Source organism: Protopterus annectens, chromosome 11.part0 (genome assembly GCF_019279795.1).
Source record: "Protopterus annectens isolate FY-2018-M chromosome 11.part0, PAN1.0, whole genome shotgun sequence".
In the NCBI taxonomy this organism is placed as follows: Eukaryota; Metazoa; Chordata; order Ceratodontiformes; family Protopteridae; genus Protopterus; species Protopterus annectens.
The window spans coordinates 654,080,060-654,105,203 of record NC_056745.1 but is presented as its reverse complement, the minus strand read 5'-3'; the positions used below and the strand labels follow the sequence as shown (position 1 = coordinate 654,105,203).

The 25,144-nt window shown below is 39.1% G+C and overlaps 1 long non-coding RNA gene across 2 annotated transcripts in view; it reads right to left on the bottom strand.

Moving 5' to 3' along the window:
* Positions 1 to 25,144, bottom strand: part of LOC122815531 — a 107,612-nt gene that overhangs the window by 26,968 nt on the left and 55,500 nt on the right. For both annotated transcript variants that reach the window (XR_006366964.1, XR_006366963.1), the window contains one exon: positions 6,764 to 6,847. This is a non-coding gene — a long non-coding RNA (uncharacterized LOC122815531). The remainder of the gene's footprint in view (positions 1 to 6,763; positions 6,848 to 25,144) is intronic.

Sequence of the window (25,144 nt, the reverse complement as noted above, 5' to 3'; positions counted from 1 at the left end):
CCACCTCAGTTGTTGCACACTATCATTGGAAGGGATTATAGGGCTGGTTGAACTGTGATCAGAATATGTTAGACAGAGAAGCAGTTTCTCTCAGGTCACCACCTCAGTTGTTGCACACTGTCATTGGAAGGTATTATAGGGCTGGCTGAACTGTGATCAGAATATGTTAGACAGAGAAGCAGTTTCTCTCAGGTCACCACCTCAGTTGTTGCACACTATCATTGGAAGGGATTATAGGGCTGGCTGAACTGTGATCAGAATATGTTAGACAGAGAAGCAGTTTCTCTCAGGTCACCACCTCAGTTGTTGCACACTATCATTGGAAGGGATTATAGGGCTGGCTGAACTGTGATCGGAATATGTTAGACAGAGAAGCAGTTTCTCTCAGGTCATGACCTCAGTTGTTGCACACTATCATTGGAAGGCATTATAGGGCTGGAGACCTGGCAGGTTTCTATAAAGAAGAGCAGTTTTATGTGTTGGAGCATAGCCTGCTAACTGATGAAACCACTTAGGGACACAGGTGGACAGTGGTCTCACCTTCGATAACCACATCGCCACAACAGTCAGGAAATCCTTCTATGTGGCACACCTCATCACTAAGGGCTTTTCATCCAGAAAAAAGGAGGTCATTGTCCCACTACTCATCCCTCATTAGACCCATTATAGAATACAACGCCCCATTTGGTATGTACCTCTCAAGACATCTGCAACAACTGAAAAGGCCTCAGAAATACCTCACTAAAAGAATCACAGGCCTAAAGCAGATGCCCTACGCTGACCGCCTTAAAAAACTCCAGCTATACTTTGTCGCATATCGTCTACTCAGAGGCAATCTCTGCTTAACATACAAGGCCATGTCAAACCCAGAGCTGTTGGACATGCTACACTTAAAGAAATCCCAATCCCTCAGAGCTACACGCTCCAGGGATCTAAACCTTGTCATCACAATAAACAAAACATGCTGGAGGGATAGGTTCCTGACCCAGGAACTCCCCAGACTCTGGAATAGATTGCCCATACATGTCAAGCAGAGTGCCTCTTTGGACCTCTTCAAGAGGAACCTTGACGATTGGATGGGAGAAAGGAAATTCACCCCAGGGATCACGTCAGTCGCCCTGCTAGACAGGGGTCCAGGAAAGTAAATAATGTGGGAAGAAATAGCCAGGGAATTGTTATGGCTAGGCTTGTATAGGCCCTAGGGCTGATAGCCTAGTACCAACCTATGAACCTATGAACCAAAAATATTCCATGTGTAGGCTACTGACAGCTGCTTACATTCACAGATTTGGATAAGAACTTTTAAACCTGGTGAGTGACTTATTGGCCATCAAAGAGATTCATGCGCTGAATACCATGCTGGAAATTGTGGGGGCTCATTTAGGGATTTATGTCAGAACACTGACTTTTCAGAAAGTTGAACTTCATATGGCTGAGACCAAAAAGTTGAATGACACGAAACAAAAATCTATATTTTTGACCCCCCCCACTGCATATTATATATACCAACACCAAGATCACACTACAGCGGAGGAAAGGTTAAATTGCCTGATCCCCACTGTATCCATACAAAAGTTTTGACTTTTCAGAAAGTCAATCATATGGTCTCGAGCATATGATTGATGCAATCTGAGGGTCATCCTGCTCAATGCTAGAAATGCACTCGCTCAAAGTACTCCTTAAAATGGAGAACATCGACATTTGTGCTGTAACAGAGATCTGGTTCAAGGCAGCAGATAGCATCCCTGCACTACCAGCCTATAACTCATTCCATAAACACAGAACAGATTTATTAAAACCAATCTCTAGCGCTTTGGCCACAGCTTTCTCGGAGTACTGGTACTCCGAGAAGGCTGTGGCCGAAGTGCTAGAGATTGGTTTTAATAAATCTGTTCTGTGTTTATAGAAGTTTATTTTGCTGCTTCTTTCAATTGGCTGAGTGGTATTTTTACTTATTTTTTTATATTGTGGTATCGTATAACTCATTCCATACCTTTCAGCCCCAGAACTTGGACCAAAGCTCCAAAGGCGGTGGTGTTTCCATATTCATAAAGGATGCGCACATCTCCAGACTGGTAGACCAACATGATGCATCAGACATACTTCAGGTGCAGCTAACATTGGGTAAAACAGCGATTCAGGTCATAGCCTGCTATAGGTCCCCAACCATGACCCAAGACTCACACTCCACATTCCTAAGCACCCAGGAGAATATTAGGGTCCAACCTAACACTCTCATACTGGGTGACTACAACTATCCCTCCATTAACTGGGAAAACTACTCATGTACCAATACACTTGCCCAACGTTTCCTGGAATTCATTAATTCCAATGCCCTGGACCAGCTCATTCTTACCACCACTAGAGGTAGCAACATCCTTGACCTGGTCATTACTAACATGGGTGACCATTGCTCTGTACCAATAGTCAGCTCCTCCCTGGTTAGATCCGACCACAAACTAATCACCTTGGAAATCCACATCCCTCCCGCCCCCCACCCCCCGCAAAGGTAACCACCATGAAAAACATTTTCAAAGCTAACTTTGGGCTCCTAAAAACAGAGGTGGCTAACTTCACGGCACTCATGCAATTGGGGAACAGCTGCATGACTGCCGAATCATACACTAATGCCCTGTACGAACACGTACACAAATGCATGAATATCGCCATACCCAATAGAACCAAGACGCTCTCCTCCAAAAAAAGGAAGCCAATCTGGTGGCCCCCTGCCATAAACAAACTCTACAACAGAAGGAGGAAACTGATGAGAAATAAGGTGAAGTCCCAAGACTGGGAAAACTCCCTTATCAGCCTCAACAAAGGTTGAGATTCCTCATCAAATCCTCTAAAGCTAGCTATGAAAACAGAATTGCAGCAGATAGGATAGACAACCACAATGCCTTCTATAGTTACTTAAAGAATCTCCATGGCAATTCCTAGATTTGCTCAGAGCTGTTGCACAATGGCACCTCCTATACCGATCCAACAGATATTGCCAATATACCAGCCAACAGATTCAGTGCCAACTTTACCCCTCTCTCCCCCACCAAAGGACCAATCACAATATTAGTAGATTGCCAGGCACCCAGTATTACTGCTGCACAGGTTAAAACAGCACTGTCTAAGGCCAATAATACAGCTTCTATGGACCTGACAATATCCCTGGCTGTGTTCTACATGAACTGCAGAGTGAAGTGGCACCTCACCTGTGTGCCCTGTTCAATCACAGCAGCACCTCTGGCTTTGTCCCTACTGAATGGCGCACTGCTTCAGTCATCCCTCTCCACAAATGAGGAGCGACTACAGACCCTGGAAACTATCACCCCATTAGCCTGACAAGTCTGATATGCAAAGCTATGGAATGCATCATCATGTACCTAATAAACAAAGATATAGGGAACCTCCAAACTCTAGATCCCACACAGTTTGGTTTTGTGAAGGGTAGATCATGCCTGCTCAACCTGGTTGACTTCTTTGAGGCAGTCACCAGAGCTGTGGATGAAGGTAAGGTGGTTCATACAGCCTACTTTGATCTGGTCAGGGCCTTTGATACCATTCCCCACTCAGGAATCATAGAAAAACTCATTAAGCTAGGCATCAACCCCTATATCACTAGGTGGGTTGCAAACTGGCTCACAGATAGAACCCACAGTGTGAAAGTAGTTGACTCCAAGTCAGACTGTTGACCAGTCATGAGTGGAGACCCACAGGGTTCAGTCCTGGGTACTCTCCTGTTTGGTATCTACTTCTCTGAAGTACAGGCCAACAAGAAGGGACTCTGGCTGACAAAGTTCACAGACGACTGCAAGTTGGGAGCCATAATTAACTCCCCAAGTGATGCTGACATCCTACAGAAAGGCCTCACTGAGACCAATCACTGGTGTCAGAACCATGGCCTTAAACTTAATGCCAAAAAATGTGTTGTCATCCTCTTTGGAAAAAACCCATTTCCCATGAATTACCACATTGATGGCAGCCCACTGAACACAGAAGGCATCAGAAGAGATCTGGGAACACAGGCTGACAGCAACCTCTCTTTTGACCATCAAATTGCCACTGTGATCAGAAAGTCCTTCTATGTGGCACATCTCATTACTAAGGGTTTTGCATCCAGAAAGAAAGAAGTCATTGTCTCCCTCTGCTTTTCCCTTATTAGGCCAATCATAGAGTACAATGCCTCATTTGGCATGTAACTCACTAGACACCTACAACAACTGGAGAGGCCGCAAAAATACCTCACAAAGAGGATGTTAGGCCTTAAACACTTGTCCTGTATGGACAGACTCAAAAAACACCAACTATTCTCTGTCTCATATTGCCTACATAGAGACAATCTCTGCTTGACTTACAAAGCCATGTCTGACCCAGCTCTGTTAGAAATACTACATCTAAAGAAATCCCAATCCCGCCACACTACATGCTCCAGAGACCTCAACCTGATTACCACAATCAACAGAACATGATGGAGGGACAGGTTCATAACCCAGAGATTACCCATGCTATGGAATAGACTTCCCATGCATGTCAAGCGGAGCACCTCACTGGCTGTCTTCAAGAGAAATCTTGATGAGTGGATGGGAAATAGAAAATTCACCCCGGGATCACTCCAGTGGTTGTACTTGACAGAGGCACTGGGAACTAAGGTTGGGTGGCATGATGCCAGGGTAATCTTATGGGCTAGGCTTGTAAAGGCTCCAGGGCCATTAGCCTAGTACACACCTATGAACCTATGAAGTCTGACTTTCTGATAAGTTGATCTTCTGAGTGGGAGATGCTCATTTAGTTAACCATCTCCTTCTTGAAAGGTATGGATTAATGCAGTAAGTTTAAATACGTGAGGGTGGTTTATTGTTGGGCATGGCAGGCTCTGATATATGAAGACATGACTTTTCACAGCATAGTTGATATTATTTTTTATTGAAGCCATGTATCCTGTTTTATTCAGGTCATTACAGATGTATTCTATGCACAAAGTTTCATAAAGTATGGGGATCATTAATGCCCAGGATGTTCAATACAGGTCTCCTCTAAGAAGGTCATAAGATACATAGACAGGAGAGAAAGCTGCTGGAGTCTTTGGCTGTGATACAAAATTAGATACACTATGATTCTCTCAGAGGAGACTTTTGTATATCTTTCGCCAGCTGCACCAGATGTCATGCAAGAAGGTTTCAGAACTGGCTACAGTGTCTTATATCTGGTCTGATTAGCACTGTGCAAGGGGACTATTACCTCCCTGACCGTGCTCCCCACCTCACAAATGGTAAAGTGAGCAGCTCCACTTGCTTTTTAGATGGTAGTAGCTATGTAGTTATCACATGAAAATTCATCATCTAGAAGGACTCCAAGGCCTTTTACCATTTTTATTAAGTTTTAACTGTTACACATAAAAAAAAGACATAAAGTTGGCATTGTGATGACAGGTGGCAAATGACTGGTGAACTACTACCATACAAACTATATATTTATAATGGAATGAATGAAATCTGGGGGCACTATGTGCATTGAAATGAACCAAAAACAGACATGGCAATTGGTCAGGGTTACAATGCATGTACACTCATTATCTTGACCAAGCTGAAATGCTAAGGGCCCCTTGTAAAGTTACATTTAGGGAGCAAAAGAACAGAGTTATGGCAGCCAACATTTGATATAAATAAAAACATTCAGCTTTCCCTGTTTGTGCCAGTCAGTTAATATCCTCTTTTATATTTGTTTGATTTTTTGCCAACATACATTGCATGGTATATATACTCAGATGGGTTCATATTATAAGCACGAAAACTGAATCATGCGAACACGTATTGAGCGACACAAAAAGTGAATATTCACAATATTGAAGGTATGAACAGATACCGCCGTAGGGAATTCTTCCCTTTGCTTCAATGGAGTGCGATCTTGGAGTTGGTATATTTAAGTAGGGGGGTGCAGGGAGTGCAGGGGGGCTTGCCCCCATGTATACAACAGTTAGTGACAGTATTTATTTCTTGGTTTTGTCGTGTTTGGAATTTGATGTTTTGGGCTTTCGCCCTTTAAGTGTCGCTCAATACGTGTTCACGCAATTCAGTTTTCATGCTTATAATATGAACCCTACTCACATACTTAAGTAGCACATTGTCAGTCTTCAGAAATATTTAGTTAGTAAAATTTAAAAAGAAAGTAAAATGCAGTAAACGTTTGAGAACACAAACATATTTTGCAGACTGATATCACCTGAATGAAAATGAAAGTGCACGGTGTTCAAAATGGGATAAACAGGAGACATCTGCAACAGCACAATGACACCACGTCCCTTACCGTAACCATGGTCTACTAACACAATAAGTCAGACATGTTTGTTTGAATACAGAACTACTACAACTTCGGCATAAAGATGTAAGAAATGTATGAAAAGTGTAGTATGTCTCACTGTGTATATCAGAAACACTTTGGAGAGATGTCCCCTACAGTGTTAGCATCAGTGCAGTGACTTCTGCAATTCCGAGTTAGGTAAAATGTATTGTAATTCTTCTTTGTTCTTCAAAGAATTGTCTCCATCGTAGATATCACTGCCACTTCAGGAAAGACAGTAGATTGTATAGTTATTTGACAGGCAGGGTCGACCCTAAAACTATACAACCTACTACCTCACCCCAAAGGACAGTCAAATCCAAATCAGGCGATGCAAAGAAATGGTCTTCCTGGTTTTCATCCCAGACTCAGTCTGAACATAGTGTGTCTGTAAGGGGAAGCTTGAAAGACAAAAACAAATTAACTGCCTCACCACAGAAGAGGATCATGATCTTTGGTGCGTGAAAATCATGTATCTTCTAGATCCAGTTGTACATGGAATTCTCTACAGGATAATCTAAAATAAACAATCAGAAAAGTCTGATAAGTTAAAGATGTTCCATGTTCTATATTTCCACATAAGGTAATAAATATAAGCACATGCGTACCAGTAAATTATGATGCAATTTAAGGCTGTGTCTGCTAATGCTGTATTGTGGCCAGTGTATTACATTAGTAAACTACCTACCTAAATCAATAAATACAGCAACAAAGCTTCAGGATGGGGATTTGCATAGCAAGTACCATGTATAGAACCTAAGTCATCCAGCTTTTGGACCATATAACACACCACAAATAGTCTTTTGTCATTTCCAGTAATATTTATTAATTATATTCACTGTATCAAACTGCAAAAACAAATAAATGTAGAGACACACAGACATGCTCTCAAATGCCAGAAAGAATTGTGGATAAAATGTACCAAACAAGTACACTATATGCTTCTTTCACAAACTGCACTAAAATAAAATTATGAACAGCTGAGCAGGATTGAACAAGTAGCACAAGTATGTTAATCTCAAAGGCTACCAGCATCATCTGAGAGAACATATTAATATGTTTCAAAAGTTACTGGTGCACAAAACTGGGGAAACAGAAAAGAGTGTCAACTTGCTATATCCAGCTAGAGTTTAGTAGATGCAAGCAGTCACTCGCATGTGTGAACTTAGGGATTCATCAGTTCCCTTCAGTAAATAAAAATGTTTAGGGCCATACCAGTCAGAATTTGTGTTGCTACAGCAGATACCAGACTATGGAGGTGATACACACTCGTGCAGAAAATTTTGTTAGAAAGCATGCTACTTTACATTTGTATGTGGGACAGTACCCACATTTACCTTCAGTGATGGAACACAGCAAAGATTTAGTCAGACAGCAAGCAATGCATGCAATGACTTAAGGTTTCATGCAAATACCCCAGCTTCACAGCAGCAAGAATGTCCTGAGAAGAACAGGTTATTATCAGTTACAGTTCTAATGCACTGCATGCACTACTACAGGGACAAAAATCACATATGTGAGAATATTCCATGGTAGGTAACATACCACCAACTCTTGGGGGAAATGGATAAATGCCTTAGTGTTTACTGAACTGAGTCTAAGGCTACTGAACACTATAAAACTGAATGAAAATCTTGGTCAGCTGGTTATAAGTAGGCCCCCACAGGATGAGCAGAAGTAAACCTCCTTCAGACTCTCTAATCAGGGATGGCGTTCTACTTAATTCATTGATGTATGTATTATATATATATATATATATATATATATATATATATATATATATATATATAAACATGTAAGAACCGATGAGTACAGTATAGTAGATTGCTAGGTGGTATGTTGTGGTACTTTATGATTACAATTGTTCTGAAATGAAGTGCCATAAAGCATTTTAGTCATAAATGGTGTAGTGGAGGAAAAGAATGCCAGTGAAAAGGAAGAGTTTCGTTGTAGTATTTGGGATCTTCCTCTCAACTGTCAAAAAAAAAGAAATGCAAAAGCCAGCATATTCATCAAGGGGGTTGTCAGCCCTCCAACCCCCTATCAAATGATAACAGATTTATGAAAAGAACCCAATGGCTGTTACAACTCCAGTTTAATAAGGTACAAAGCACAATTCAAAAGTTGATTGCTTTCATAATAAAACCAATGACTTCATCACAACTAAACACCATATTGAATTCAAACTTTCTATAAATACCTTAGTCAATCATCTGATTGGCTAATAAGTTAATAGGAAAAAGCACTTCTTTTAAAAACACAGTATATCAAAGTTGAAAATTTTAAAAATATATAGGTAAATAAACATATTATAGTAAAATATTATATAATATATATAATATATATAGGAATGAAATTTGTACCCACACAACATGTTTTCAGCAATGCCCATAATTACGGGAACAAGATAACATGAAACAATTAGGTATATGGATTAAGAAAATTGTTATGGCAGCTAAGGATATATGGAATAGACTAAACAAAAGATAATACAAAAATTGACAAACTGAAAGCTCTTTATTATGGATATGGATAGTCAGGTACAAGCTATAAAAATATTTTTAGTCCTTTTAGATTTATAAGGTCATGCATATTTTTATCACCAAAGAAGATGATGTGGGCGATGATTAATAAAGAGTTAAAGGAACTTATTTGAGAGGGGAAGAGGGCAAGAGTGAATTGGATAAGATGACTGTCTTCATAGAACAAGGTGGTTGAGGATTACCTGATTTGAAGAAATTTTGAATCCTATGTTAATGTGAAGTTATGGTCCCCATTTGGCCAAGGCAGATTTGGCTTCTAGTGCTTTGGCTTTATCTGAAGAAGCAGCTTTTGGCTTCTAGAGTTCAAACCAGATTTTCTGATCTACCCATCTTATGAACCTCATCTAAACATTCTCTCCCTTGAGTGTACTGCATGGTTTCTTGAGATGTTATACAGTTGTTGTGTGCATTACCTTAATGCACTGGCAAGTCTGCGATTTAAAAACACTTAAAGGACTGTCGAAAGGAGATGCCCAACACCGGTCAGTCCCAGAATAAATCCAAAGTTTAATAAATGCGGTTATTGCATTTATTAAACTTTGGATTTATTCTGGAACTGACCGGTGTTGGGCATCTCCTTTCAACAGTGCTTTAAGTGTTTCTTGGTTGGTTTTTGCACTGTTTCTTCTATTTTTCGTGGTTGCAAGTCTGCGATTTAAGAAAATCTGGACAGGAAGCAAGGAAACCTTATGCTTAAAGGGAGGCATGTTTTATAAAAAAAAAAAAAAAAAAAAAAAAAGTCTTTGTTTTGCATAATGTTTATGTAAATGACAGCACATATATTTTCACAGACCTAAGGATTAGCCCTAGCAAACACTTTATAATGAGCACAGATACACTAAAGACACAGATCACCTACTAAACCTAAGTTCCTGATTGCACCGCAAATCTAAAACTCCAAACCCCCTAAATTGGTTGAACATTCCCTAAACCTAAACCTAAAACTCCATTCCCACTCCAGAACTATAAATTCCCTGCTCACTTCCTAAACCTAAAAATACCTTCCTGGTTTCTGATCCTAAATTCCCTAATTCTTGCCCAAATCTAAAAATCAACCCCCTCCCCCCACCCACAAACCTCCTGATTGCTCCCTAGCCCTAAACTCCCCTCAACCTCCCTAACCCTAATAATCCATCCTGTTCCCTAAACGTAAATCCTCTGCCTTATCGCTGCCTGAAACTCTAACCTACTCTCGTATCCTTTTCCACTCTCTCCGCATGGCTACCATAAAACTCGACTACATGTTTCGGTGAGGTGTGCCATTTCAGCTGTCAACACAGCTGCTGCATCTTGCCCAAACATTTAGTCATGTCTGAGCATGACTGACAACCTGTTGCATCTACAAGATGCTTGATTGCCTGGCTAAGATACAGTGTTCTTTGAGTGTCCTGGACTTAGGTGCTTGTAGTACATCCACTTAATTTTTGAAAGTGCTACAGATGTAGGAGGCCTTACTCTTAATTGCATGCACCTTCCTGTTAAATCCTACTTGGAGTCCTGTTATGGGATTAAATGTTATGATATATGTTAGGCAGGCTTGGGCCTGATGTTTCATGCCTCTCTCTGGATTTAGTTTTCACATTCAGTTCAAGTACAGCCACCTAGTTTCTTACATAAAAAGGTTGAAATCTTCAGAATATAAGTATATAAGCAAAGATCCACTGCATAAATGAGTGTCATTTCAGTGACCACAGTTTACTGACTGAAACATACGCTGACTCCAAAAAACACTGAATACATATCACCAGAAGCCTCACAAAAATCAAATAAAGAGAAGCAAAACATGGGGAGGGAGCTGCCTCTCACACTCCCTGCATACTATATCACACAAAAACTGGAAAAGGACATGTTCCCTATCCCTGCTGCAATACAAACTCATGGTACTTCAACCTCTAACCCAGACTTCTACAATGATGTAAGACCCTATTAATACAGGCAATACACATTACAAATCAATCACCTGCATTGAGTAAGTACCTGCATTACTGGCATTACAAAAATGCCAGCAATGCTAATACTGAAAAAAAAAAGACAAGCAAAGCAAATACTAGCATACAAACAGCTTCAAACACAGAAACCACAAATCCACATTTAAATACATCTGCATAAACAGTCCATAATCCACAAAACAATAAAATAAACAAAGACTACAAATCCCACGTGGACTGCATGCCCATAATGCTAAAGACAAATACTTTGCCACCCTAACATCACAGACCCGTGAAATCACACAACGGTGCCATAGCTTTAACACCTTACTACTTGGTTGACCAAATAATTAGTCACATTTTAAGTATACCCAAGAAAAGCTATGGTGCATTTAAAGTGGAAGACCTTTAAACAATGTTTAATTAAAAAAAAAAAAAAAAACAACCAAAAGAAAAAAAAATCCTGTCAGTAAAATTCAAAGGTTCTTTTGGGGGTACATATTTAAATACATAACATCAGACAAAGCCAACCAAACAGCATAATATATTCATTAAACAATTTAAAAGTTAATAAATGAATGAAAACTCATTTGTTTCTCAAGCAAAACAGGTTTTAAGCTTACAGCCCCATTCAGCCCAGGAAATGTCTTTGCATTTAACTCAAGTATCCATTTTAAGGGGAAACCCGAAAGCTTTGTTATTTATCTTGTTTTATGATTAAATAGTGAACGTGAATATTTCTGCTGTTAGTTTTCTTGTTTTTATTGTATGTATATCAACCACAGTTTGTTGCATTTTTCTCTTTCTTACATCTGCTGAAAATAACATAACTACTGAAAATAACATAATAAAAAAAAAAAAAAGAAAAGAAAAACATACGTTAAAAGCCAGAGCAAATGAAACTGTAGAAAAACAAGATAATCCACAGTATCTGTTATGAATGCAATGCCCACTCATGCCACACAATCAGGCCAAAACATGCACTACTCATAACTCTTATCCTAAATTTAACCTTAACATTTACCCTGAATCTTTCCCTAAAACTAAACTCAGTCCTATCCAAAAACCAAACCTAATCCTAACCTTAACTCTTGTCTAACCCAAATGTTAGTGAAATCAAAATCTCATTTTTAACCACAGTCATAGCCTGACTTTAAACTTAAAGTAACTCACTATGACATACTATGAAATACTGTAGCAAAAACATTCAAGTAAATGGGATTTAATTTAAAGAAACATTCATTTTCACATTTGTTGCTCATAATCTACTAATCCAGTTCCAAGAGGTGGGTGTACAGTGCTTTGGCTGACCTCTTCAATACCTGATATGTTGAAGGGTGTAAAGGTCAAAAGTGACATGAGCTATCTCAGATTGTCCAAAAATTAAATTGTCCTGGTACTTGCCTGTGATGCAAAATAGCAAAGCTCATTCCATTTTAAGTAAGCAAAATTTAATAAGGTAGGGTTCAACAATTAAAGTAAAGAGAAAACATAGTTCAGCTTCCAGGTAGAATGCAAGGACTTTGTTCTATAAAATGCTGCAATGAATGTGCAGGCATTCACCATGATGAATGACAACTTGCATTACTACAAGCTAAGAACTATTTTTCAATTCCTGTTAAATAAAATCGCTAGATTTACTATCAAAGGACTATTCCATAGCTGTATTATGGCTTAAATATTCTGTATGCAATTGTGGATGTAAACAATAAAACTGTTTTAAGTCACTAAATGTAATGACAATTAATGCATTTATTTAATTTGTTTACTGGGTATAGGACAATAGCTCAATGGAACTTTTTCAGATCTAGCCCAGGCTGTGAAACAAGACAACAGTAATGAAATACAATAGCTAAAGGTGCAGATGTATTTATAGTGTATTGTAAGGCAAGTAAAAGGTATATGGTTTATATTATATTTCACTGAAAGATTCAAAACAATACATTTTCAACCACAGACATGCATACTTGCAACACCAATGACTAACTCTTTGCAGAAGACAATATAAACCCAAACTAAGTGGGAGGCTACACCCCCCAACTATATATATATATATATACACTAACTCCAGGATTGCACTACAGTGGGGAAAAGGGCCTATACCTTTTACTTTCCTTACAGTACTCTACACAGTGCCAGTATATATATATATATACTAACTCCAGGATTGCACTACAGTGTGGGAAAAGGGCCTATACCTTTTACTTTCCTTACAGTACTCTACACAGTGCCAGTATATATATATATATATATCGCACTACAGTGGGGAAAAGGGCCTATACCTTTTACTTTCCTTACAGTACTCTACACAGTGCCAGTATATATATATATATACTAACTCCAGGATCGTACTACAGTGGGAAAAGGGCCTATACCTTTTACTTTCCTTACAGTACTCTACACAGTGCCAGTATATATATATATATACTAACTCCAGGATCGCACTACAGTGGGGAAAAGGGCCTATACCTTTTACTTTCCTTACAGTACTCTACACAGTGCCAGTATATATATATATATATATATCGCACTACAGTGGGGAAAAGGGCCTATACCTTTTACTTTCCTTACAGTACTCTACACAGTGCCAGTATATATATATATATACTAACTCCAGGATCGTACTACAGTGGGGAAAAGGGCCTATACCTTTTACTTTCCTTACAGTACTCTACACAGTGCCAGTATATATATATATATACTAACTCCAGGATTACTACAGTGGGGAAAAGGGCCTATACCTTTTACTTTCCTTACAGTACTCTACACAGTGCCAGTATATATATATATATACTAACTCCAGGATCGTACTACAGTGGGGAAAAGGGCCTATACCTTTTACTTTCCTTACAGTACTCTACACAGTGCCAGTATATATATATATATACTAACTCCAGGATCGTACTACAGTGGGGAAAAGGGCCTATACCTTTTACTTTCCTTACAGTACTCTACACAGTGCCAGTATATATATATATATATATCGCACTACAGTGGGGAAAAGGGCCTATACCTTTTACTTTCCTTACAGTACTCTACACAGTGCCAGTATATATATATATATACTAACTCCAGGATCGCACTACAGTGGGGAAAAGGGCCTATACCTTTTACTTTCCTTACAGTACTCTACACAGTGCCAGTATATATATATATATATAAAAGGGCCTATACCTTTTACTTTCCTTACAGTACTCTACACAGTGCCAGTATATATATATATATATATATTCATATTTATGGTCATATTTTTATAACTGAGTCTTACATGCTATTGAAAGCTATGGTAGGAACTGCTAAGATGGGGGGACTGGAAAATAAGACTTCAAAAAAGAAGAGACTTACAAACTATTGCATGGCATGAGGTGAAACAGTAGACGCTGTTGAAGAAAACTATCATTCATATTTGCACTGTAAATTGCACATCCTGAGTGATTTTCAGTGTCATTTATATTAGTCATTATACCATTAAACATATGTTTTCATATTTTTGTAAATATCTTAATAAACATGCTCTCACAAAAGATGTTCTTGCTGCCATGTAAAAGCTTATATCTGGTCACCAGAAGTGTGTTAACAATATATGTTTAGGGTGTACAGTTTTCAATTTATGGTAACCAGCAAACACCACAAAACAACATACTTACAAGCAAATAAAAACAACAAAGCACTGCACAGATGTCACAATGAATAGTTTTAATCCTGTTTTAGTGCTTCCAAAGACTACAGGAACTTCTTCAGAAGTTTTCAATATATGACAATTTGTTTGTGAGAGTTTGCAAAAATATAATTCTGGGTTTGTGTGCATTATAACATATTATAGTATTCATGGAAATACAATGACTGCATCTATTTTTATCACTTAAAGAATATTTCTTACTGATACTGCTATTGTACTGTTTTAATAAAGATGTCATTGTCTCCCTCTACCCTCCCCGCATTAGACCAATCATCGAGTACAATGGCCTATTTAGCATGTACCTCACTAGACACCTGCAACAACTGGAGAGGCCACAAAAGTACCTCACAAAGATGATCCCAGGCCTTAAACACATGTCCTACATGGACAGACCCATAAAACTCCAACTATTCTCTGTCTCATATCGCCTACTTACAGGCGATCTCTGCTTGACTTACAAAGCAATGTCTGACCCAGCTATGTTAGAAATGCTACAGCTAATGAAATCCCAATCTCTCCACACCACACGCTCCAGAGACCTCAACCTCATTACCACAATCAACAGAAAATGCTGGAGGGACAGGTTCATAACCCAGAGACTGCCCATGCTATGGAATAGACTTCCCATACTTGTCAAACAGAGCACCTCACTGGCCCTCTTCAAGAGAAATCTTGATGAGTGGATGGGAAATAGAAAACTCACCCTGGGGAACACTCCAGTGGCTCTACTCGACAGAGAAACTGGGAACTAATGTCGGTTGGCATGATGCTTGGGTAATCCTATGGGCTAGGCTTGTAAAGGCTCCAGGGCCATTGGCCTAGTACTCACCTATATTTACATATTATTGTTCACAGAATATTTTCATTTTAGCTTATGTTTTTTAAGTTGATTTTTCAGAAACTGATCTAGAATGCAGGGATCTTTGAAGGCTTAATAAGGTAAGACCTGATCTGAATTCAGAGTGGATATTATGATTTCTGATGGCAAAGGGGACTGATTGTCAGAGTATGGGTGCCAAAATAGATAAGCAGTGGTTACTTATGTCAAGTTTTGTAAATGGAGATGTTCTTCATATTGATTACTGCTGCAATAGCCTAAGTTATATTGGTTTTATCCTGCCATGGATATATCAGTTGGGCAGCTTCCAACGCTTCAGGGCACCATTCCTGTATCCACCTATCAGTCAGCTTGAGTTGAGCTGACTAAAAATACATTTAGTGCCGCCAAAGAGTACACTCCTATGAGGCTTTTGAGGATCGAAGGTCAACTTCTGCTTTCCTTAGATGGGCAGTTAAGTTGCTTTGAAGGAAAAAAACATTTTACTAATGTCTTATTGCTTTCATTTTCGGGAAAGTTATTTTAAAGCTTGGAGTGTTGTGTTTTAATGTATTGTCTGGAGAATGTACTTTAGGATGTACTTTTAAAAGGAACACTTGCTTCTGTCAGTTTAAAAGTAGCATTAACTAAATGACACAATATTTTCTGTGGAGAAATTGTGTTTATTTTACAACTATGGGGCTGCTATAGTGTTTGAAAGTGATTTTTACTGTGTTTTTCTGTAAAAAGCAAAAGCAACTTTTGCGGACTCATAGTTTTACTGGTATTGTTACTTGTTCTCCCGAGGATAGAGGCACCATTTTTGGCTTGACCATGGAATGGATTGTTAGTCCCATGGTCAATTCTTTCCTGCCACAAAAAGAAAAAGTTATGAAAACAGTCTTTGCCACCACAGCAGATTAGCAATTCGCCTCATCCACAGGTGGGTGACTCTACTGAGGCCATTTATTGTACCTCAGACCACTCATCTTTTAGCCTGGATCCCTCTGGTGTAGCACCTACAGCCACAAGGGACTGTTGGGGCCCCCTCAGTGGGCAAGAATGAGACACTGTTGTCAGTCCTGGGAGAGGGAGCAGAGAAGGTTTCTCTGTTGTGACAGAATCCTGTGCCCATCTCTGAGTAAGGTGCAGCTGCCATTACTAACTTGGTTGACCCCATTTTTCCTGTCAAAAAGAAACAGAAAAACAAGCATGTATCTACTCCTTCTCAAATTTATATGGATAGGAGTAGTTTATTGGGATTGGCTCACTGTTTGTTCCAGGCTAATGATCCTTCTTGTAGAGTAGTTTCCAGTAAAATACAGAAGGATGCCTCATTTCCTGAATAGGAAGATGCAGGGTCTGATTCAGGGTTTTGTCGTCAGATTTCTGATTCAGACTCAGAGGAGAGCTCTCTTTCTGATTCCCCATATGGGAGTTTCTCTTTTCTCTGAGATTCTTGCTAGAATGTCCCACTGTTTTTAGTGGGAGAACACTGAGGTTTTTCAGTCCCTCAGAAAATACTATGAGTTATTACAGAAGGATTTTCCAGAACCTACTCCTATTTATCCTGTCTTGCCTGCTTTAGAGGATATTTGTCTTACTGCCTGCTATTTTCCTTATAGTCAGCCAAGCTATTTCTAAAAAGACGTATACAGTTCCGCAGTTTTTTTAATTTTTATACAGTATTCCCAAACCTCACCCAACAGCTATAGCCTTAGGTGATTCCTGTCTGCTAAGCACGTTGTTACTTCCAATCTTTCTCTTTAATAAAGATGTGAAAAGTATTTGAATTGCAGAATTTTAAGCTGGCAGGCTCATATTGAATTTCAGAATTTTAAGCTGGCAGGCTCATATGTTGAAGTTTATTCTAACATATTATGAAAGTATGAGGAATGTTTTATGTATAGTTTCTTCTTGTGAAGAACAATCTGCTTTAAATAACTTACTTTCTTCTACTGCACAGGTCACTGCTCGTCTGTGGTTTATGTATGACTCTGTTGGTACTTCTTCCAGGGCTATGGCCACTGGTACAGTTTAAAGAGGTTTGCTTAGCAGCATTCTCAGAACCTCCCAGATGATGTTAAAAATTAGATTTTAAAATTTCCCTTGGATAGAGATTTAGTGTTTGGCATCTCTGCTGCAGAGGTGATCAAAATGTGTGATGAAAGGGGCAAGCTGATCCAGGAAATCTCTAAGATTTTTCAGACCTCCTTTTCCAAATTGTCCATGGGATTTTCTTTCTCTTCATCCAGTTTTGGCAAAAAAACAGAATAAACAGTGTCAACAGAATTCAGGTAAACACATTTTTAAGAAGAGGTGGCAAGAAAGTTCCAAAAAGAAGTCTCAAACCTCCCGAAACCAAAGACACTCCAACAAGTCTGAATGACTCTTCAGGATCGTTTGTGACCTCCAGCCATCCTGGCCATTTTTTCTCTTCCAGAAAGTCTGAATCTCCATTTTTCTCTTTGGCAGCAGATCATACCTATCAACCTCACCATGCAGGAAATCTGGATGAAGCCAAAATTAAGCAAGGAACAATGACCCAAAAATAGGGACATATTCTAAACGTTGTTCTTATAAACTTACAAAGTTGCTAGAATAACAGGATTTGTGTTAGCTTGCATTTTCTGAAGGATACGAAGTATGAAACTCAAACACGTGTCTTTATTTAGTGACTTTAATCCTCAGTGATGTGAGAGAAAACCACAAATTTTATGAGGAAAAGACAAAAAATATAAGCCAAAAATCTGGGCATTCTGAGGAAATCTAGGCAGCTGAAAGGTATGCAACAGATTGATTCATACAAATGAGTTCTGAAAATCATTCATCAGGGCTACAGATGGCAGTGGGTGGAAATTCCTCCTTTACAAAGGGCCATTTCTCATCCTGCAGATCAGATTTTTTTGTTTCCTCCTATTCTTCATCATGTGCTGTCCCAAGGAGTGATAGAACCACTTCTTTCTTCCCAGATGGAGAAGGGGTTTTAATCAGGAATGTTTCTAGTCACAAAGAAATAAAATACTTGGAGAGCAGTTCTGGACCTTTCTTTCCTAAACCTGTTTGTGACAGTGCCCAAATTCAAACTGATGTCACTTCACAACTTGTTGCTCTTTTTCCTCTTTCAAATTTCCTGGTAACACCAGAGTTAAGACATGCTAATCATCACATTCCTGTTCACCCAGACTTCAGACATTTCATAAGGTTTTGTGTGTCTGGATCACATTATCAGTTCTCTGCCATACTTTTTGGACTTTCCACTGCACCAACAGTGTTTCCAAACTGTCTGGCTCCAGTTATAGTTCATTGCAGGCTACAGGGTTTCCACATTTTTCCATATTTAGACAACTTGCTTATCTTTGCAGAGTCTTTTTTGAAGATGTCAGGAATCTCTCTCTCTTGGGTAAGAGATCTCTTGTACAAGCTGGGATTCAAAGAGAACATTCAAAAGTCTTTCTTGACTCCTTCACATGGGATTTAGATCTATTCTAAGGTTTTCCACTCAAACCTTACTCACTGAAAGGGAATACCTCTGAATTTTGGGTTTCATGGCATCTGTGAGTCTCATGATACCCTGGCAAGACTCCAGATGAGAAAAATACAGTGGTATCTGAATCTCTTTGGTCCCAGCATCAACACCCGTTCTCTTTTCAGATAACAATACTGAGGCTTGTCAGAAGAGAAATCACTTGGTGGAGCAAACAGGTATCCTTAAATCAAGGCCTCTCAGTCTCCCTCCCTGCTCCAAAGCAGTCAGATACCAGAGATGCTTCAGACTTTGCTTGGGGAGCAGTCTCAGGAAAGATAAATATGCAGAAGGTGTGGGACACCAAATATATAAATTTCAAGGAGGTGCTTGCCCTGATCAAGGCACTCACTTTTCTGAACCATCTTTGGTCCCTGGGACCTCTTCAAGTGGTTACAGACAATACCACAGTGATGTGGTTCATCAACAAGCAAAGGGGAGACAGGTTGTACCCCTTTGCAGACTAGCCATGTAAGCTTGGGATATAGTTTCACAGCTCAGTCTCACTCTACATGTATCCTACATTCCATCAGAGCAAAACTGTGTGGCAGACAAGCTGAACAGCACCAGAGCAAGCCCTCATAAATGGAAACTAGATCTGGGGGTCTTCCAAGACTTGATCCATCTGTGGGGAGTTTGTCAAGTAGACCTCTTTGTCTCCTCTCTGAACAATCAACAGGCAAAATTTGCTCCAAAACTCCATGCAAGAAGGCCAGGAAGAGAGATACCTGTTCTTTTCTTTGGGCAGGAATATTCCTGCATGCCTTTCTACTATTTCCACTAATATCCAGGGTACTTTGGAAGATTCAGAAGGGTATCCCTCAAGATCATTATGGTGACTCCCTTCTGGCCCAGATGACCTTGGTTCTTCCTTTTTTTTGGAAGTGACCAGAGGGAATTACCACAAGCTTCCTCACAGAATGGATCTACTCACACAAGAACATGGGTGTTTGATACAACCCAATATCGATATCTTAATTTGTTTTAGCCACCTGTTTTCTGAGGAGGTGCAGTAGGTGATAATGGAGGCAAGAAAGCGTGCTACTAGAAAATCATGTATTAACAAATGGAAAAGGTTTTCTAGTTGGTGCCAGCAACATAACCAGCACCCATTCACGGATAGTTGTTCTCTGGTTTTACAATATTTGTGTGTTATTATCCTATGGCTTTTCTTATTCTTCTGTCAAGGTTCATTTATTGGCCATTTCAGCATACGTATCTGTCTATGGACCTTCCTCTTTTAGGAAGTTGCATGTCAAAATATTCTTGAAAGGGGTTTTGCATAAGAGGACTCCAAATATACCAGTGGCCACTCCTTGGGATCTTAATTTTGTGTATTTTGTGTTAAAGAAACTAACACTTGCTCCATTTGAACCAGCTAATTTAGCTGATTTGAGGTTCTTAGCATGGATTGTGCTTTTACTGATTGCTCTGACCTCTGGTATCTGAGTTGGGGTCTATAAAATCTCTGTTTTGTGTCTTCGCAATTTAGTGGTTTCAATGTTTACAGCTCGATAAAAGAGCATTCACTCTGAGTAGCAAGGTCTTACGGTGAGTCAACCCTACCTCGTTTCCCACAAGGATAGGGTTTCTTTAAGAACTAATTCTTCTTTTATACCTAAAGTGATACCTGAGTTTACTTTAAGCCAAATTATTCATCTCCCCATTTTCTTTCCTGAACCTTAAAATGAGGGAGAAAGGATATGCCTTTCCCTGGATTATCCTTGGATGTCACAGACAACTCTGATACTGTCTTGACAGAACTAAATCTTTCAGATCATTGGATCAGTTTGTTAATTTCTTGTGAATGTAAGAAGAACGGAGAACCTAGGTCAAAGCAGGTTATTTCCAAATTGCTGTCTAAGGCTATTACCTTTTGTAATACTCACCATGACAAATCTATTATAAGCAGGGTCAAGGCTCGCTCTTCATTGATCTTGGCTTCTTCTATAGATTTTTTGAAAGGGTTGGCTTCTGGAAATATTTTAAAAACTGCTATTTGGTCCTCTGTACATACTTTTACAAAGCACCATAAGCTGGATTACTTCTATAGGTCTAGATATTCCTGGACCCTTCTCCTTCCAACTCCCAAACATAGTCAGCTATGGTAATCTACCAATATGGCTAAGGCTACTGCAGAGTGATCAATATGAAGAACATAGTACAGTTGTGCAAGTTGAACTTATCATAACATTAGATGTTTGAATGATCATTGCTGCAGTAGCCACACCCTCCCTTCATTCTCTTGTTTCTTGGTGCATTTTTTATGTCAGGGTGTGGACATTTATTTTTTATTATTCCTAGCCTTGACCTTTCAGAGCTCAGTCTCCCTTTCTGTGCTGGCAGGAAAGCTCTGAAGGGCTTCATACCCAAACTTGTCTTATAGTCAGCTCAGCTTGAGCTGCTTGACAATTTGGGTGTGTAGAAGGTACCCTGAAGCTTTGGAAGCTGGCCAGCTGTTAGATCCTTGGTAGGCTATAACCCATGTTGCTAAGGCTTCTGCAACAGTAATCATTCGAACATCTACTGTTATAGAAAGTTCAACTCACACAACTGTGCTTTAGAAAGCCAGGGCACTGGATGGAATACAACATAATTAATATTCTGCAGAGTTTGTCATAAGTATGCTGGCAAAAAAGGGTAAAGCATTCCATAAGCATTTTTTGTGTAAAAAGAAGCATAGTAGGGTTGTTGCAGTTTCTTTGCTGAAAAGGAAGACATTTGTTTTTTTGCAATAACTTAGCAGTTGTGCTCCTTTTGAAGTGCTAAGATAATAAAATGGCAGAACTGGCAGTTGTTTGTAATGGTATAGTTTTTTTAGAATGCAGATGCTATGAGTAGAAGCCTATATTAGATACGCTTGGCTCTCCTGCCTGCAGAGCTAAGAATTGTGAAATTTTCATCACCCAAAATATATTTTATTTATTTTGGTCTTGGTTTGTTGAATGTAAAACTAGAAGTTAGTATTTAGTCTAGCCATAAACTTAGCCAGCAAAAGGAACTAGTAATTTCTGGGCATTTCAAATATTTTGTGGTTATGTGCTAGCTAAAGGGTACAGATTTTAATCTGTGTGTGAGGTTCCAAAGATTACGGCTTTTGATTTGCTTGTGGTAAGTATTAGGTGGCTGTTTTGAAACTGTATAGTAAGGTTCATAGGCGTTTACTAGGCTAATGACCACAAGGGCCTTTGTAAGCCTAGCCATGCATCCCAAATATCTGACAAGTTCTGGCACCCTTGATAAGTGTAAGCATGGGCCTGGGAGATGAACCATTTACAGGTTACCTGTGTCCTTTAGAGACATAGGTGCCAAACCAGGGATGCATTTCTGGTTTCCCATCCAATTGTCCACATTGCACTTGAATTGGGATACGGAAGAACTCTGCTTCACATGAATGGGAAGCCTGTTCCATAGGCAGGGTAGTCTCTGGGATACATACCTATCTCTCCGGCAGGTCCTATTTATATCGCAGGGAAGGTTTAAATCTTTAGAATGGGTGATTTTTGCACTGTTTGTTTTGTGGATATTCAGGAGGTCCATAACAGTGGAATGAAGAGGTTCCGTTACAGGGTTTGTTTTATAATAATAATAGGGTTTAGGTTAGACCTATATAGTACCATGTCATCAGAATAAAGTAAACAATTATTTTGTGTCAAGCTGATGGGGATTTGATTAACAAACGGTAAGAAAAGGAGAGGCAAGAATAGATCCTTGTAGTACTTCCCTGTTTAACTGATTTAGATTGGGAAAATGAGGAAGTAAGGTTGACTCTAAATAGATGAAAAGGTGATTGCTAAAACAGTTTGTAGCAGTGGGACTGAGCCCTGAATCGATTAGCATAGTTCATAGAAGAGTATGGTCAACTGAGTGGAGTGGTTTTGTTAAATCTATAAATATAGTTCCTGTGAGGTTAACTTTATCCATGCTTAGTAAGATGTAATCTATAAGGGTCCAGATTGCAATCACTGTGCTCTTTCCTGACCAGAATCCATGCTAGTAGACAGAGAGAAAAAGCATGATGTCTTTTTAAGTAAACTGAAATCTGTATGTCATCCAGTTTTACAAATATTTTACTGTGTGGGAAGGACAGAGATGATTTAAAATCAGCGGAGACATTATAACTAGATTTATGGGGGTGATAATGGGGTTCTACCAGATGGAGAGAGATGTTTAACAGGCGATATTGCAGGTGAGTAGTAGGAGTTTCAGTAACTGCAGAGGTGAATAAACCATGGATGGAGTTTGTCTGCTGAGGAGCATCTAATAGGACTTTTTTCTAGCTGCTTTTTAATTTGTTTGTATTTGATTTCTTGGAAGTAGAAGAGAGAGAGATGTGATGACACATGCGCAAAGTGACAGGGTCACAATTAAAACAAGCGGCTAGTTTTGGAGGGGGTCTCAGTTGTGACAGCAGAGGAGAATTCTTGTAATAAGTCCCATTGAAATGACAGTTGGCAATGGGAAAACATAAAAGAAACACACGGGAGTGTAAACAGGTGTAAATATATATTATGCATACACACAAGCACCCTCCCACACACACTCATTAAAGCCATTCTAATTGCTGTTTCTTTTTACTGAATTTGATAAAACAAAATTCTTTCTTTTGTCTGTGTACAGACTATACTTCTTAGATTCCCATAACTTCTATTTCTACTTTTCCATTTTTTATCCAGGAGGAGTTGATTATTTTCCTTTAGTTAATTTTAATCCCCGTGGAGCCTAGTCAGCAGTTTTGTACTTTTTTGAACCTGTGTGATCTTTAAAGACCTTGGAAGAGTAATCACTCTTCCTCACACTTGATGACCTGACCTCTTTCACTGAATCCCTGATTTTAAATGGTTCATACAGTCTGTTCCTTCTACTACCAATCATTAGCGGACCGGAGTTCCGCTGTGGCGACCCCTAACCGGGAAAAGCCGAAAGACACAAACAGTCTGTTCCTTCATTGGTGCTAACCGCCAGATCCAAGTGTAATTACTGAATGCAGCTTGCTGCTAACCACTGCAGCAAAACATGAAGGATTCTTGAGAATGCTTATGCTATGATCATCTTTCAGTGGATATCAGTCTGTTATAAGGTCTTTGGGACTTTCATATAATCCCAATAGGATTTTTGCAGCTAGCACTGACTCTCTTAACCTATGTTGAGTAGTTGTTTAATAATAATAGTAATCACGCTTATCTGATTGCAGCTCACTTTGTTAGAGGAATGGATACTGCCAACTGTGGCAAGATGCCTGCTATCTTCCTAACACTCTGAACTGTTATGATGTACTGTTATGCTTTACTAGTTCCTTAATGTTATTTATAATACAGTATACAGTCCTTGAATGAAGACCTACATAAGCCTTAATCCTGGCACACTTATAAAATGAAACCTGTCAAAGTCAATTTGAGGCCCTTCAAAGCTGTTAAATCATTTATCTGATACAGATAGAACAAGGTTTTATATGACACATGACAGGCAGCTCTTTTGTTGGTATTCAGTGATGCAAGAAATTCTCTTTTTAAGCTATTAATGATGCAATTGCTTAAAGTTCTCATTTCAAATTAAAGGCATGCAGGCACTCAGATAATTTTATAATGTAGGTAAGAATCATTAATTTGATTACTAATGTAAGGTGGACAGTGATGTTGTTCCAGGAGAACAGCTATAAATAAAGTAATATGTTGCAAAGAATAATTTGTGCTGAAATGTATTTCATTTAATATCTGTTAATGTATGTATTAATGCATGTAGTCTTCTACAGCCTTGGGGACACCTTTTATGAGACACTCTGTAATTCTTCACATGGTATCATAATCAGAGTACATGCTACTCTGTCTGTGGCACTTGACACATGACAGGGACTGGACTGTACAGATGCCACAGTTATCAGTGGTAAAAATGGAACCCAGCTGATATATGCCTGAGGTGGAGGCGGAGACCCACAGCATGGAGTAGATTCATTCTTAAATAAACATTCCTGCATCTCAGAATGTATACTCTGTCTGGAGCTGAAGCTAAGAATTAAATAATCTACACAGAGGCTAAACACGGTGTCACTGGAAGTATCATATCAGCCCGATTTCACAGGAACAATTATGTATCCAAAACTGCAGAACAAAGAGTTGCACATGTTTAACACTGCTGTCATTGACAGAAAAGAAATTTCATTATCAGTGTGTCTCATAATCGAGCCTGTTTTAGTGGCTCTGGATGAATCAAAATCTTACAATAATCCCTTTTACTTTTTATTTTATCAAGATCTTCATGGGAAGATACTGCTGGAGACATAAACCAATAAGATAATATACAAGAATACATCCATTTGTAGTA